This window comes from Pseudorasbora parva, chromosome 7 (assembly GCF_024679245.1).
Source record: "Pseudorasbora parva isolate DD20220531a chromosome 7, ASM2467924v1, whole genome shotgun sequence".
Classification (NCBI taxonomy): domain Eukaryota; kingdom Metazoa; phylum Chordata; class Actinopteri; order Cypriniformes; family Gobionidae; genus Pseudorasbora; species Pseudorasbora parva.
In genome coordinates, this window is record NC_090178.1 from 46,416,414 (window position 1) to 46,434,873 (window position 18,460).

Below are 18,460 nucleotides of genomic sequence, written 5' to 3' on the forward strand. Positions count from 1 at the left end.
ATTAAGTCCAATTTACTTGTTTTAGTTTTTTTTAGCCATGCAATATTCATTCAGATCAGCTTGTGTGGATATACTTCTTACTATTGTGTTTATTACAATAGTAAGACTACACACATACTGATTGTCCATCATTTTTTATATTCTATATCTGGATTAAATTTGAATGGTATTGGCCAATTATAAACATTGTCAAATTATTAATGATTGAACCCTAATTATTAATTATAGCTCTTGTTCCCCGTTGATGATTATTAGCGGTCTCAGATCTGTTTTTGTCATGGTAGATGTAAAGGCTCCTATAGCGCTAAACCTTATTCTAATAAAGAAGAAGAAAGACTCATGCATCACTATGAAAAGTTTTGTGCCATGCATGTGCAAGAAATATGCCATATAATTAGCCAGAGAACCAATGTGTTCATTTTAGTGATGGGGAAACCAAAGCTTTCAAAACTGAATGAGATGAACCAGATGATGTGAAAATGATGAGCATTTTAAAAAACAGCCCAGCCTTCTGGTGACATCTGCTGGCAAATGTGTGTAAAAGACTTCAAATTCAGCCACAAAACACTACAGAAATGACAAAAATATAATAAACAAACCTTGCAGATATGACCTTATATGGCTAATACAATAGTTCAGGGGTTTCTTTAAAACAAAGTTTCTGATTAATTTATTTTAAGGTGTCCGTGTTTACAGTGTAATTATACAATTATGTGTAATTTTGTATGTAAAAATAATGAACATGTACTTAGGGTTAGTTGCATGTAATTATGCACAATTTATTAAATTATAGTAACATAAGGACACTAAAATTAAGTGTTTTCTTCAGTTTTGTTCTCAATTGTCTCTAATACAATATAATTTGTCTACTCATATAAAAAGTAGTTTTATGGTTTTAAATTTACTATTGTCTATTAAAAAATAAGCAAGTATAGCACTGGTACTACAACCCCAAATCAGAAAAAGTTTGGACAGTTTGGAAAACGCAAATAAAAAAAGAAAGTAATGATTTCTAAATTTACTTTGACTTGTATTTCATTGCAGACAATATGAACACAAAATATTTCATGCTTTGTCTGGTCAACTTCATGTCATTTGTAAATATGCATCCTTTCCTGTCATTCAGACCTGCAACACATTTCAAAAAAAGTTGGGACAGGAGCAATTTAGGGCTAGTAATGAGGTAAAAGGGTTAAATAATGATGTGATTTGAAACAGGTGATGTCAACAGGTGATTGAAATTATGATTTGGTACAAAAGCAGCATCCAAGAAAGATCTAATCCTTTAAAGCAAAGATGGGCCGAGGATCGCCAGTTTGCCAACAAATACGTGAGAAAATAATTTAAATGTTTAAAAACAATGTTCCTCAAAGAAAGATAGGAAGAGATTTGGATATTTCACATTCAACAGTGCATAACATAATTACAAGATTCAAGTAATCTGGAGGAATTTCAGTGCGTAAAGGACAAGGCCGCAAGCCTAAGCTGAACAACCGTGATCTCCGATCCCTCAGGCGGCACTGCATCAAGAATCGTCATTCATCTATAAGCGATATCACCACATGGGCTCAGGACTACTTTGGCAAACCTTTGTCAAGTACCACAATACGTAGTTACATCCACAAATGCCAGTTAAAACTGTACTGTGCCAAAAGGAAGCCTTATGTTAACAGTGTCCAGAAGCGCCGTCAACTTCTCTGGGCTCGGAGGCATCTGGGATGGACCATCACACAGTGGAAATGTGTGCTGTGGTCAGATGAATCAGTATTTCAGGTATTTTTTGGGAGGAATGGACGCCGTGTGCTCCGGACCAAAGAAGAAAAGGATCATCCAGACTGTTACCAGCAACAAGTCCAAAAGCCAGGGTCTGTCATGGTATGCGGTTGTGTCAGTGCCCTTGGCAAAGGTAACTTGCACTTCTGTGAAGGCACCATTAATGCTGAAAAGTACATAGAGATTTTGGAGCATAATATGCTGCCTTCAAGAAGATATCTTTTCCAGGGACGTCCATGCATATTTCAACAAGACAATGCAAAACCACATTCTGCACACATTACAAAGTCCTGGCTGCAGAGGAAGAGGGGACGGGTACTTGACTGGCCTGCCTGCAGTCCCGACCGGTCTCCAATAGAGAATGTGAGGCACATTTTGAAGCGCAAAATGCGACAACGAAGACCCCGTACTGTTGCCCACCTTAAGACTTGTTTGCAGGAAGAATGGGACAAAATTCCACCTGAAACACTTCATCACTTGGTGTCTTCAGTCCCTAAACGTCTTTTTAGTGTTGTGAAAAGCAATGGCAACATTACAAAGTGGTAAATGCTTTACTGTCCCAACTTTTTTTGAAATGTGTTGCAGGTCTAAATGACAGGAAAGGATGCATATTTACAAATGACATGAAGTTGACCAGACAAAACATAAAATATTTTGTGTTCATATTGTCTGCAATGAAATACAAGTCAAAGTAATTTTAGAAATCACTTCTTTTTTATTTTATTTGCACATTCCATACTGTCCCAACTTTTTCTGATTTGGGGTTGTACTATTGGGTAGAGAAAACCTTAATGTGGTATTATTTTTGAGAATATTCCAAAAGCAAACATATTTGTATGTAAGTGTCAGGGCTTGCTATAGCGGTAACAGACATATTTTGTAACTGTGTATTTTGGAAAGTCGTTTTCCTGTACTCAAGTGAAGTCTTGAGTATGGTAAAAATAGTAAAAGTAGAATAGTAGTCTGTAATGTGGGATATCAGTGATATTAAAAGACCAAATACAATATAAACCTTACTGATTATGTACACTCACCTAAAGGATTATTAGGAACACCTGTTCAATTTCTCATTAATGCAATTATCTAATCAACCAATCACATGGCAGTTGCTTTAATGCATTTAGGGCTGTGGTCCTGAAGCCAATCTCCTGAACTCCAAACTGAATGTCAGAATGGGAAAGAAAGGTGATTTAAGCAATTTTGAGCGTGGCATGGAAGTTGGTGCCAGACGGGCCGGTCTGAGTATTTCACAATCTGCTCATTACTGGGATTTTCACACACAACCATTTCTAGGGTTTACAAAGAATGGTGTGAAAAGGGAAGAGCATCCAGTATGCGGCAGTCCTGGGCGAAAATGCCTTGTTGATGCTCGAGGTCAGAGGAGAATGGGCCGACTGATTCAAGCTGATAGAAGAGCAACTTTGACTGAAATAACCACTCCTTACAACCGAGGTGTGCAGCAAAGCATTTGTGAAGCCACAACACACACAACCTTGAGGCGGATGAGCTACAACAGCAGAAGACCCCACCGGGTACCACTCATCTCCACTACAAATAGGAAAAAGAGGATACAATTTGCACAAGCTCACCAAAATAGAAGAAAAAGACTGGAAAAATGTTGCCTGGTCTGATGAGTCTGGATTTCTGTTGAGACATTCAGATGGTAGAGTCAGAATTTGGCGTTGAGGAAAACAGTTGAGAAAGTTTGCATCCCTGTAAGTTACTGTTGGCCGTTTAACATTTCTATCGCAAAACAGTTGACATACAAGACAAAACATTTTACTAAAAATGTGTCATCCTACCAACATACAGTGTGCTGTGAAATGAAGTGGTGTGCTTTTAATTGCTTTTTTTAACAATTCATTTTTTAATTATTTTTTAATAATTAATTTCTAATTATTGTTGGGGACTTGTCCCCCTAAGTCTCTACACTGTAAAAAAAGTATTTAAAAAATAAGTTACCTGGTTGCCTTACTGTAGAGAAGTTCGTTCATGGGAAGGAAGGAGGCGGGAACCGGCGAACGTTTCAACATTTATTAACTCAAAATAAATAAACAAAATGAAAGTAAAACCGCGGACAGCCCCTCACGGACGACTGCCCGCAAACACACACAAAATACAACGTGGGCAGCCCCTCACGGACGACTGCCCACAAACACATAAACAAAACATAACATAAAATTCCAGGCCTGGTCCTCTCTCGTCTTCCGCTGTCCTTGCTCCTCCTTATATGCTCCCGTCACATGGCCGCGAGACGAGACCGGTGTGCCACGCAGCTGGCACTCGTGAACGTTAATCACCGGCCCGCTCTCGCGGTCCCTCGCCCCGCTGCTTGCCACACCACATACCCCCATCGCCCCTCGCAGGCCGGGGGGCACTCCCGAGACGGCGCTCTACTCCCCCTCCCCCCCTCTCCCGGGGGGGCCGATCACGGCGGCCGCGGCACCTGGGGGTAAGGACAGAGAGGCGAGAGAAATGTAGACGGGAGCACGAGGAGCCCACGGAGCCCGCGGACGAGAGAGGGGAGAGAGGGAAAAAAGAAAGAAAGGAAAAAAAAATTTCTGGTCCGGTTCCCAGACACACTGCCGTTCGGCCCTCCGCCCGCCGAGAGGCTCTTCCTCGCGGTGCTGTGCGATGGCACTGGACGCCTGGTGGGCCGCTCGATCCTCCTCCGCCCCCTGGCGGCCGGCGGTGACTCCTCCTTTCGAGGGACCCGGCAGCGAGCCCCGCGCTCCCTGCTCCTCCCCTATCAGGCGGATGGCAGCAGGCTCCGGCCCCCGGCAAGCGCGGCGACTCCTCCGCTCCCTCTCGGACGGCAGCCACCCCACCTCGACCCAGGGGCACGGCAGCGAGGTCTGTCCCACCTTTCCCGCTCCAGCACCATCGCCTCGGGCAGCCCTCGCGGTCTTTCATCATCCGCGCTGCCCGAACTCCTCAGCACCGCGATCCCCCTCAGCAGCGAGGGCTCTCCGACAGCGCGTCCCTCCTTCCTCCCGGGTTTTGGCACCAATGTAGAGAAGTTCGTTCATGGGAAGGAAGGAGGCGGGAACCGGCGAACGTTTCAACATTTATTAACTCAAAATAAATAAACAAAATGAAAGTAAAACCGCGGACAGCCCCTCACGGACGACTGCCCGCAAACACACACAAAATACAACGTGGGCAGCCCCTCACGGACGACTGCCCACAAACACATAAACAAAACATAACATAAAATTCCAGGCCTGGTCCTCTCTCGTCTTCCGCTGTCCTTGCTCCTCCTTATATGCTCCCGTCACATGGCCGCGAGACGAGACCGGTGTGCCACGCAGCTGGCACTCGTGAACGTTAATCACCGGCCCGCTCTCGCGGTCCCTCGCCCCGCTGCTTGCCACACCACACTTACATTTTTGAGTTCATTGAAAATAAAAATTTGAGTTAGTACAATGAACATTTTTGAGAATCGACAACCTTTATTCAAATATTATTAAAAGATTTTGTAAGCATATTGGTTAATTGTGTGTGTTTTATTAGTGAAGACGTTGTGAAACATGCCAAATTGTGCTATTTTCATGATTTATCACATTTTTTATTTGGTTCAAATACAAAAATATTTAGAGTTTCTATTTATTAAACCGATTTCCTTCACTATATCAACTCAAATGTTTTATTTCAATACACTCACAATTTTAATGTAACGAGGTTACTTACTTTTTTAAGTTAAACCAACATATCTTATTACAGTGTATGGTGGTTACAGCCCAGGATCATGGCATATATTTACCTCCTGTTCAGCTCCCATTCATCGGTAATGTAATGTGCCGTTACATTGAGGTAGCTTTGTGTAGCCCTTGACGTCCAGCCGTCTGTTGTCAGAGCAACCACTGTTGCTTTGTACTAAAAAACAAAAGCACAAACAGAGAACCAATTGGCCAAAGCAGGAATTGCTGGCTGAAATGGGCTCGTGAACGAACATTGTATGGGGCTCAATTACTTTAAGCACGTTCTTAAAACTCCGTCTGCAGTGCGTATGTGGTGCAGGAGCCGCACGCCCCGTTTTCCTTTCACATAAGTTGCGTTTTCAGTCCGGAACCATTAACATATGGGTACAGAAAAAATACGCACCGCATAGGCTACGCACTGCAGACGGAGTTTGTGTGAAACGGGCGTAAGGTCTCATATACGCGGCTATAAATGTCTTGTCATTTGAATAAGTTGGAAAGGTCTGTCTAAATGCTGCGGGAATAGTTTGTGGGATAGTTTGTGGCTGTTTCTTCTTTTTATCGTCTTGTTGTCGGCGTAAGTGAGTTGATTGACATGACATGAATTATTCCCGCTGCTGTACCATCATGTAGCAAATGCGACATACCGTTGTTTTTTAATCCATTAGCCTACTCTTGCCAACACCATCATAGCTTACAGAGAATCCAAAGTTCACCAACACACCAGACCCGTTGGTTATTGGATGATCTTCTATTTCTGGTCTGTTAAACGCAATACCCATTTTGCCACGAGCATTCAGCGTGTACTGAGTAAGCGAGCACCTGACTGAGCAGTCTAAAACATATTTGTTTTTTGTTTTTTTCTCTTCGGCGGTGTCAGGGGCATTGCCTGTTACGTCGTATTGGGCTTCCGTGTTGAACGCATAATATTATATTTCACACACTTTTTTATTTTCCAAATCTAATTAATTAGACCAAGAACCGTTCGGTACACAATGCGTAGCCTACCGCGTACCGAACGGTTCAATACGAATACGCGTATCGTTACACCCCTAATATATATATATATATATATATATATATGTACAGGTCCTTCTCAAAAAAATTTGCATATTGTGATAAAGTTCATTATTTTCCATAATGTAATGATAAAAATGTAACTTTCATATATTTTAGATTCATTGCACACCAACTGAAATATTTCAGGTCTTTTATTGTTTTAATACTGATGATTTTGGCATACAGCTCATGAAAACCCAAAATTCCTATCTAAAAAAAAATAGCATAATTCATCCGACCAATAAAAGAAAAGTGTTTTTAATACAAAAAAAGTCATCCTTCAAATAATTATGTTCAGTTATGCACTCGATACTTGGTCAGGCATCCTTTAGCAGAAATGACTGCTTCAGTGCGGCGTGGCATGGAGGCGATCAGCCTGTGGCACTGCTGAGGTGTTCTGGAGGCCCAGGATGCTTCGATAGCGGCCTTAAGCTCATCCAGAGTGTTGGGTCTTGCGTCTCTCAACTTTCTCTTCACAATATCCCACAGATTCTCTACGGGGTTCAGGTCAGGAGAGTTGGCAGACCAATTGAGCACAGTAATACCATGGTCAGTAAACCATTTACCAGTGGTTTTGGCACTGTGAGCAGGTGCCAGGTCGTGCTGAAAAACCAAATCTTCATCTCCATAAAGCTTTTCAGCAGATGGAAGCATGAAGTGCTCCAAAACCTCCTGATAGCTGCATTGACCCAGCCCTTGATAAAACACAGTGGACCGACACCAGCAGCTGACATGGCACCCCAGACCATCACTGACTGTGGAGCCGGATCTCACAAAATGCGTATAAATAATACGAGTTTGCAATCTCGTGGAATGTATACGCCAAAATGAGTTTTGGCGTGCGTATGGTACGCGGTTTTTCGCGTGCATATGAGTCGCACTTTATGGCGTATTATACGTACGAACCCCCCACCCCACCACCCTAAACCTACCCAAGAGCGTGTCATTTACTATTTATACGCATGACCATGAGATCGTGTTGGACTGTGGGTACTTGACACTGGACTTCAGGCATTTTGGCATTTTCTTCTCCCCAGTCTTCCTCCAGACTCTGGCACCTTGATTTCCGAATGACATGCAAAATTTGCTTTCATCCAAAAAAAGTTCTTTGGACCACTGAGCAACAGTCCAGTGCTGCTTCTCTGTAGCCCAAAAGTGTCTTGACCTGGGGAATGCGGCACCTGTAGCCCATTTCCTGCACACGCCTGAGCACGGTGGCTCTGGATGTTTCTCCTCCAGACTCAGTCCACTGCTTCCGCAGGTCCCCCAAGGTCTGGAATCGGTCCTTCTCCACAATCTTCCTCAGGGTCCGGTCACCTCTTCTCGTTGTGCAGCGTTTTTTGCCACACTTTTTCCTTCCCACTGAGGTGCCTTGATACAGCACTCTGGGAACAGCCTATTCATTCAGAAATGTCTTTCTGTGTCTTCCCCTCTCGCTTGAGGGTGTCAATGATGGCCTTCTGGACAGCAGTCAGGTCGGCAGTCTTACCCATGATTGCTGTTTGGAGTAATGAACCAGGCTGGGAGTTTTTAAAAGCCTCAGAAATCTTTTGCAGGTGTTTAGAGTTAATTAGTTGATTCAGATGATTAGGTTAATAGCTCGTTTAGAGAACCTTTTCATGATATGCTAATTTTTTGAAATAGGAATTTTGGGTTTTCATGAGCTGTATGCCAAAATCATCAGCATTAAAACAATAAAAGACCTGAAATATTTAAGTTGGAGTGCAATGAATCTAAAATATATGAAAGTTTAATTTTTATCATTACATTATGGAAAATAATGAACTTTAATTACAATATACTAATTTTTTGAGAAGGACCTGTGTGTGTGTGTGTGTATATATATATATATAGTCCTATAAAATGTGTGAAATATGTGTTTATGCCCTGTCACAATTGTTTTGTTTGGAAACTACACTTTGTTTCCAATTGTTTCACTAAATTTGGTGTAACCACCACTAACATTGATTATTAATAAAACATTACTAAGTATTTTATATGTGAAATATCCCAGCCAGGCTGCTCCAGATCCAGGAGAGCTGCTTTCACAGACGGCTAGTCAGATTTGGAGACCGAGATCAGAAACTGCTGCCAAACCCAACCCAGACATTGGGCCAGGAGCTAACTGGATATCTGGAGCTAACTGGATCCCTCTGCCTTCTGAGTTGGCTGCATCTGTGTTTACAGATCAGGCTCACAGGAAAAGGAAGTGATAAAGTGGCAGCCAGCAAAGCCCAGAGGATGGATGTCCATCCATCTCATATAAGAGATCTGCCAAATGGTCTGGCAGAGGTCAGACTTTTATTAAGGCCCAAAAGAGGCCAAATTGACCTGGCTGTAGATCGCTACAATGCTGCATGGATAGAGAAAAATAAAACTAAGATGCATGCTAATGAATACTTAAAAAAAGATGAGACAAATGCCTGAATACTTAAAAAAAGATGAGACAAATGCCTGGATGCCACAAATGTGAATCAGTATAGACCATAATAAAAGTAATGACAGTAGATTAATAGTAATGACTTACCAACAGCTGGCCCAAAACCAGTTGGACCTGGGACAGGCATTATCACGGAATCGAGTGCGGATGGACCTGAAAGAGCTAGGGATCTTTCGGATCCACATCAGGTGTCAGCTTAGTCACGTCAAGTCACCTGTATTTATAAAGCATTTTTACAATGCCAATTGTTTCAAAGTAGCTTCACAGTGTTAACAGGAAAATAATGCAATCATTTAATTTGGCTGTATAGTCTTTCTGAAGAAAACAGTGATGTTATCGTTCAATTCTCATAAAGTGTCAAAGTGGGCGGATCAGTAATTTAGATGAAAATTTGGTGTCCTCAACTGAGCAAGCCAAAAGCGACAGGGGCAACGGTGGAAAGGAACCCAAACTCCAGCAGGAGACAGAATGGAGAAGAAAACCTTGGGAGAAACCAGGCTCAGTCGGGGTGCCAGTTCTCCTCTGGCCACAAACAAACAGTGTAAGGTTATGATGATTCAGGCAACATTACAAATCAGAAGTCATATTAGATCTGAACATTCAGAATATTTATCCGTTCCTGCTGGTTGAAGATCGGAGTCATCACACAGGAGTCTAGTTGACACAATCTCTGGTAGTGAATGGTTCTCTATCTGCTTTGTTACAAACATTCTTCCAAATATCTTATTTTGTGTCCAATAGAACAAAGAAAATCATAGAGGATTTGAACAACATGAGGGCGAGAAAATGATGAGAATTTTCTTTTTTGGTGAACTTTCCCTTTACCAGCTGAAGCACTGGCAAGTAGCAAGAATCTCCACTGTATCTACTTTGACTGTGTGTGTATTTTCAAAACTTAAGGTGCATTAAAGACATTAAAGGAAAGTTAGGGCTTTGTTTTTTATTATTTTTAAAGAATTTTAAAATTAATTGTTGTTATGAAAATGTATTGTTTGTATGACAAATGTTATAAATGCAGATGATACAGTTTGTTTCCGTTTGTTTTTATCCTCGCTATAACATGTTGTAACTAGTTCCACTGCAATTTCAAGTAACAATTAAAACCATTTAAAAATGAAATCCCTAATTAAAACATTTTAGTTGAATTAATTATAAAACAGTTTGAGTAAACGTACATTTTAAAGTTGAAGTCAAGTTTGAGCCAATTAAAAAATATCAATTCAGGTAGCCATTTCTAGAACGAAATTGAGTGAACGTAAAAAAAAATCTGTGGAACTAGTTACTAAATAATAATTAGTTGAAAGCACTTTAAATTTTTTACAGTGTTGGTTAAATTGGCTTTTAAAGGGAATTTGGAGATGAGACTCTGATTGGTTTATTGCACGTTACGCCCAAAACCCTTTTAGACCATATGCCGGGCACGCAGACCGCGCCGAGCTGGAGACTCGGAAGTAAACGCCCACGGCTAAGATCGGAGAAGATATGCATATGTAATGAACTTTAGCTCCTCCTGTCAGTTCACATGAAGTAGGGGTTGTTTTGAAAGCGGCAACCAGAATGATTCTCTCACAGGGCTCGTAAACGTCTTTATCAAACAAACACAATGATTGGACTATTATTTTTGTATTACTTGGCCCGCCCGATTGGTGGATATAAGCGTGAACCGCACACACACATTCTCTTCAAATATCAAGTCAAGAGAGTGAACAATGCAGATCAAGAAATGAATGTTATTTCACTATTTAAGATTCCCTGGCCTAACAAGTGGCTTACGTTTTGGTAGCCCGTCTGGAAAACATATAGCCTTGGGACGTTGGGCTTTGCGAGTCCTGGCCCATACATGTCTGAGTCTGAACCTTAATCGCAATGAGCCAACAAATAAAGGATTCTCCAGCCTGTGACAGCGTGCTAAAGGTATGCTCTGTTAGACGCGTCACATACACATAATCAAAACGATCTGTAACAATGCAATACTATCACATAAAAAACATGTTTTACTCACATTAGTGTGCTGCATCATTCCTGTCGGATCCAATACAGAAGGCACAGCGTTGTGTTTTAATCTCAATATGTCTGCAAATTTAGCATCGCCCTGAGACTTGTTTACAAATGATTCCACGATGAAATGAAGCGAACACACGTAAAATGACTTCTCCACCTGAGCTGGAACTTCATTAAAAATATAACTATATATAAATATATTTATTCAATGGGTAACATTTTATAAAAACTGCACACTATGACTCATTATTTAATCATTAGTAAATAGATAATTCATAAAGCATTAACAGACATTAGTAAGCAGTTTATAAATACAGCTGTAAATGCTTTATTCTTGATTTATAAGCATATCTATAATGTTTAATAATTGTATTTTCATTCTTTATTAATGATCAGTTTATAATTTCTAAAATAAATATGACATTATTTACAAACCAGTTATTTAGGAGTAAATGTATAGTAATTTTGTTGCTTATTAGTGCCCGAGCACCGATGGTGTGAGGATTTTATTGCAATTGCTCCGTTTAGTTTTTATTTATATTCCCTTGCTTTCTTGTTTTGTTATTTTTTGTTTATTTTGTTGCTTGTTTGGGTCATTGTTTAAATGATATTGCAGAGGTTTATTTTTCATGTTATATCAAGTGTACAGTTTCATTTTTTGCATCTTGAAATAAATATCTAATTTAAAGGTTCTGTGTCACTGCGTGTTGTGTTTGTTTCCTTTTTCTGTTTAGAAGAGACCTGAGGCTTTAAATCTCTTTTGTAAAAGCTTTACGAGGTGTAAATGCTCCTCGCTTTAGATATGCTCACAAAAACAGTTAAAGGTGCAGTGTGTACATTTAGCGGCATCTAGTGGTGAGGTTATGAATTGCAGTCATCCACCCCTCACCCCTCACCCTTCGATAGAGAAGCTACGGTGGCCAACGCAGGACAAAGATGTTGTTTGAGAGAGCAGAGAGTGACTAGCGCTCTGTAAAGAAGTTTGTCCATTTAGGGCTTCCGTAGATTCAATCCGATATAAAATGGCGACTTCACTGTAAGGAAGTGTTAATTTCGTTAACGAAGACAATGACGAAAAATATTCGTCAACGCCCATTTTTTCTGTGACTACAACGAGACGTTGACAAGCTAAACTAATATCTGATGATTAAAAACTATGACGAAATGTATGCTGTTTCTTTGTTGATGAGACGAGACAAGACTATAATGTTATTTAAGGAATATCGGACATTAAAAATACATGATCTCTTCCTATGCTGTCTTTCAAAAATGTGCATCTGTCTAGCCGCAGCGGTGGCTGATGTCACAGGTACGGGCAGTCTACAGCTAGGCTACCAAAACTCAAACTATTTTTGGTTCATGAGAATGCATCTGGTGATATAGATAGACAAGTGTTTGTGAATAGTAAAAACAGCAACAACAAAAAAATAATAAAAAATAAATAAAACGATTGCTGCATGTCTCTGTGTGAATGAATGGAGTGAACCGCAGTTTAGTTACGACCTATGGTTACGAGACACACACACACACACACACACACACACACACACACACACACACACACACACACACACACACACACACACACACACACACACACACACAAACAGACAGAGAATTGTGACAATCGCGTGTCTCCATCTCATATGAGGACATAAACACATGTCCATCATCTCCCGAGCCGCTCTGAATATTTCACTTCATCAGTATTTTACCGTTTTATTTGAGAAAAACTACAATCATATCATAGACACACAGAAATTCAAAAATATTCACGGCAACCCGTCAAAATAAAAGTCCGGTTTGTCTTGACAAATATATTACTGTTACATTAGAATTTATATACGTCTCAGTGTAATATTATTAACACTAACACGAATGTAATTATAATCAATTATCAAAACTTTATTTTAAAAGTAATATATCACAGTTTTCCTTCCTTTTTTTATTTTTTATTTAATTTTAACAGTATAAAGCTCAGAATGCATTGAGGACTTGCTCTATCAGCTTCTAAAACCCCTGGCCCAAGAGCTTCTCGCTGGGCATTTGCTGAGAGAGTTTTAGGCTATCACAGGTGACCTGACCACGGGTTAGGGTTAGGGTTAGGGTTTACATGAATCTGTGTTTATTGCACTTTTATTTGAAGTTTCAATTAAATGCTGTTTTTCCATGGAAAACACAACAGCAAGGAAAAACAAAGTTTATTTTACTTGATACTTGATTCTTGAACTGTAATACCATTTTTGTCTATCCTTCATGTATCATACCTTAGAAATTAGCGGACAGCACAGCATATAGGCTAACTATAGGAAAAGGGAAATGTAGCATTGCACAAGTACTACTACTACTGTTAATACAGTCTTGTTACCTAGATTTAAATTTCTCGTAAGCTTAATTGAATTTGTCTAAATAGAGAAATATCATCATGACCATTTTTGTCTATAGTGAAGGGGGGATTCTGAAATCCACGGCCGCTTCAATGTATATACATACCTGTATATACATATATCCTAATTAACTTCATAATCAAATCCTTAATCAATATTTATATTCCTATATTATTATAATGATTCTTTCCAGTTATGATTTTGTTTTAGTTTCTTGTTTTCTAAAGTGTGTATTTGGTCTCTGAGGAGTGACTGAGGGTCTGGCCTAGAGATGTGTGATATGTCACTAAACACTGCCAACAAGGTCATGTGTTTGGATTTTTGAGGCATCACACACCCCTAACATGTCAGGAGTGCAGTAACAGTGTTTGCTCACTTAGCCCGGCTTCCAGATATGAAATATGGATTTGTCTTTCATTTAATTTATTATGTTTTATTCCTTTTATATTTCCTTTTACTGAAACACTAAAGACTCAAGATGAATATTGCCTGTACTATATTGTGTGTTCCTCTCACTAAATGAAAGCACATGTTATCAGTATGTTTTGGTAAGAACTAGTTAGAACTGGAGCTTAATCAGCTCCAACCTTGGAGAGACTGTGTATCTGTGTATGTGCGCAATATACTGTGTTACAGATCAGAATGGTGTACAATGGGCACCCTAAGAGATGGGTGGACTTGCTGTTCTGGGCAAGCTGGCGCCTGCTCCAGATCTGGAAGGTCACTACGGGCCTAATTCAGGGGTGAAAGCATCAACAAGTGACACGTCAGTGGAAACGAGCATCAGATTAACTGACTCGAGTGGAAATTTACCATGACTGTGCATTGTCTCTGAGCCAATCAGAAGCATCCACATTGCAGTAATGACGTGGATAAGACCTTGAAAACGGTATAACTGTTGGGACAATTGTATGTACGATAGCGCGAGGCAACGAGACGGTGAGAGAGGGAGCGCGGCCTACGAACTCCTTGTGAGACTTGAAGCTGGCTTCTGCTTTTGAAACTGCAAACTATTCTAAGTAAATTTTTCTTTTAATTAATTGCAATCCTGTCTCTCTCTTCATTTCTTCACTACTGGTCCTGGGTCAGAAGCTGTTAACCCCTAACAATAGACTATATATAAAAGGTTACCAAAATGAATGTTGGTAACGGAAGTTTGACTAAAAGTAATGACTAAAACTTGACAAAAATGCCATGTCTTTTCGTCGACTAAAACTACTAAAACTATAAAAGACAAAATGACTAAGATGTGACTAAGACTAATAAGCATTTTCGTCTGAAGACAAAGACAGTGGCAAAAAAAGAAAAGTGGCTGCCAAAATGAACACTACTGTAAAGAGACCCGCGGTGTGTGTAGAGAGAAACTCATTCTAATGTAATAAAAACATAACCGTTCATTATGTTAGGTCTTTATACATCACTGAAAACGTTTGACATTAAGGCTTGTCTGCTTGTGGGACAAGTGGATTCTTTGAAGGGGCAACTGAAAGATCATTTTACTTGCCCGACTGGAAAACTAGCCTGATTAAAACTGTCAATAAAAAAATGAATCGTCAAAATGCAAGAATGATTCTGCATTAATTTAGTGTAAGTGGCGATCGATAGTGGATAATAATATATAATGTAAAATGAACTGACGGTTTGCGCTGTTGAGGCTCGCGCAGCCTCTCGAGGAGAAATCGAAACTCACATAAAGAAACTCAGTTAACATGCTGCGGTAAAAATGAAATGTGGAGTTTTTATTTTTATAAGATAAAGTTTGACCTAGAGTGCTGTTTTCCTGAAAACTATCACAATTGAAGATGTGACAATGATTTCGTATGACAGTTCCATAAACAAATCATTAAGTTACTTACATTTTAGATGCAATATTGTCTGTTTTTGTTCTATTTCAGCAGCAAAAATAGTCCCAAACAAAGATCACAGCAGAGCCGTAACGCATCTCACAGCAACAGCGTGTGTTACTGAATGATTCAGCTTTACATGAATGGGTTGAATCAAAGATTCAATTATCTATTTATAAACGACTGCCTTATTCGTGAATGAATCAGCCGCAATGACTCTCATTAAGACGGTCACCTGCTGCCACCTACTGGTGGTTCAGTTTAATGCTTCTTTTTTTTTTACATTTCTTATTTGTATATTCAAAAAATATTTAAAACAATTTCATAACATTATTTAATGCAGTTGTAATTTTTCAGTGTACATTATTTAATTTTATGGTAACATCCCTATAGTGTCTTATTATAGTTTCATTTATTGATCAAATTTAAGAATATAAGAGGAGAGCTGAAGCATAGCCTATGTTTAATAAGATTAGGCGAAAATGTCCTTTATAAAAGGTAAAAATATCACAAATATGCAGATTTAAATATGTCAAAGCTTTAACCCTGGTGAGAATATTCCTTCAGAAAAAATTATATTTACAACACAAATAGAGAAATCATTTTTCCAGACAAGTTTACTTGGACAAGTGAGTAACAGATTTATTAATACATATTTATAAAGCATGACAAAAATCACCAAGTGTCATCCCATTCTGATGAAGCCAAAAAGTAACATTTCAAACCGGCCCAAAGGGTTAAGGCAACCAGGTTACTTTAAATTGAAACAAATCAATCATTGAAGTGACGGTTGAATGTGTGCATTATGTGTTTAGAGGAGCACGGGGCACAATCTAACATAGGGTTTAGTTGTAACACACATGGTTTAACACTTTCCACACATGCCATGAGAAACGTAGTGCATGTACTATTGCCATATCAGCACTAGGCCTAAATAGAGAAAAAAAATGGACAAATTAAAAAATCTATGGAAGATATCACGGAACATTTATTTAACCATGTCATTTTTAACTATAAAACTTGCCATCGTTCTTTAATTCTTTAATACTGATCTAACAGCAGAAGACACGAGCCGGGGTTAAATCCCAGTGGAGCATGTGGGGCATGTTGTCACAATGAGCCCCTATTAAAACTATTATATTCTATACTTTTATGAATTATATTGAGAAACCACAAGAAAAAGGTGAATAAAGACTGAGAGTCAATGTTCAGAAATTATTCATTTTTATGTTTTATGCTGTATAACTGTTTCTTGATGTGTTTGTTGTCAAACTCAAAAATAATGGATAATAATTAAAAAATTATATTATTTTATTTGAAAAAGTTAATAATTGTAGGCTATTTTATTGATTTAATATTATAGTTTGTCTTGTATATTTTTTGATTATATCAGATAACATGTGCTGTTATATGGTCACTGTACCCCACCTATGGGGCATGTTATCACATTTCACTTCCATTCTTTTAAATCTAGAAAAACGTATACACTGTATTAATGAAATAAAACCACATAATTACACTAGAAGTGTGAAAGTAATGTGGGGGGAAAATACTCTGAAGCTTAAGTGGATTTACAAAAACGGAGAAAGTCATAAAGAGTTAGGTTGTGCTCCGCTCTCCTCTTATTGTTCATTCATGGAAAAGCTCATATTGATTTTAGTAAATATTTATTTCATCAGAGGCACCACAAATGAATAATTACTAATTTTGGCTGAAAATGTAACAGATTTTGAGGGTTCATTTAAATGTAAAAAAACGGAAACATGTTGACTACATTATTTATGCATATTATTCAAATTAATATTATTTTATATTATATATGTTTAATTTGTGGACAAAGTTAGTCAATGAAAAACTGCATGTAAACTCCTTTTTTATATATTGTGACTTCTATAAAGTGATGCTCTGTCATTTATTGAAATAAAGATTCTTGAACTGTTTTAAATGGTTCAAAAAACATACACAGACTGTGATGATTGAAGCAGCGGCTCCGTGTCCTGTACTTTATTGAAACTTTACATTTCAGATTTTAAATTAGGCCTAAAGTATTAAAATCATTAAAGTCACTATCAAAGGACAGATTGGTCACGACTCGAGAGTTGAGCTGTTGGTGAGACGGTAGGCCTACTCACACTCCGCGTTTCACATCGTGACAATCCGTGAAGCTTTTAAAAGAAGACATTTTTCAAAATATAACAGTTCGCCTCAATCAGCTAGTTCAGATGTCAGGGCACTGAGAAAAAAAGAAGAAAAAAAAAAGACTTGTTGCGCACGCAAGTTATTTGAGGTGTAATGTAGCTGTACCTGGTCTACCCTATAGCCTCCTGGCAGACTGAACTGCAGCACGCTCTTGTTTCACATGATAACGTTATGTTAGGTTAACACGAACCAAAATATCGCGCCGTTGCATCCATAGGTCCGTGTTGTGTATAAAATAAAATCAGTCATACTCAATCAATGTAATTTCTTTTTTTCCTTCAGTATTTATTTATTGATCCTTAATTTAGTTTCAAATAGGCTAGCCTTTCTTGATGTTATACATAAAAGCACTTATGTTGTTCACGATTAAGTATTGGGATATTTTTTTTATCATTATTTACGTGAGGCAAAAGTTAAGTTAAGAATGTAGAATACACTGAAATTCACGGCATTCAACAACTTACTATGATAAAATTATTTCCAATTTGCTTTCTCCCACTTGTCCTGGCATCCTGGTGCACATAAGCTGTCCATCATTGTTGAAAAAGTAAGGTTTAAACAGTCTGGTTTTAAATTATGTTCTAGACCAATGCAACAGCCGCTCTAGTGCTCCTCTGACTGCCTGCCAAAATGGCGGCGCTTAGGCTGCGTGACGTTACCGGCGTCACAGACCTGCCGGTTTATTTATTTTATAGACCTATACAAATATAATATATAGAACTATAAAAAATATAATAAATAAACCGGTAGGTCTGTGTGTCTATGTTTATGCTTTATGCAAGCAGTTAAACTGTAAATGTAAAGATCTTTTGCAGCACAGGGTAAAACCAGTATACATTGATGATTTGAGAAAATTATAATGTACATTTAATATAAAAATAGGCAAATGTGTTCTCGTCCGGTGTGCGACCATCTTAAGTTTCTAAAGATCTGCAGCCAGTTATCACTGACAAAAACATTCACAAATATCCATGGCAACCGGCCTCCAGGCATCACTGTCTGTGACATCACAATGCGAGTATAAGTTCCGCTCAGGTTGTGTTGAAGTTCAGCTTG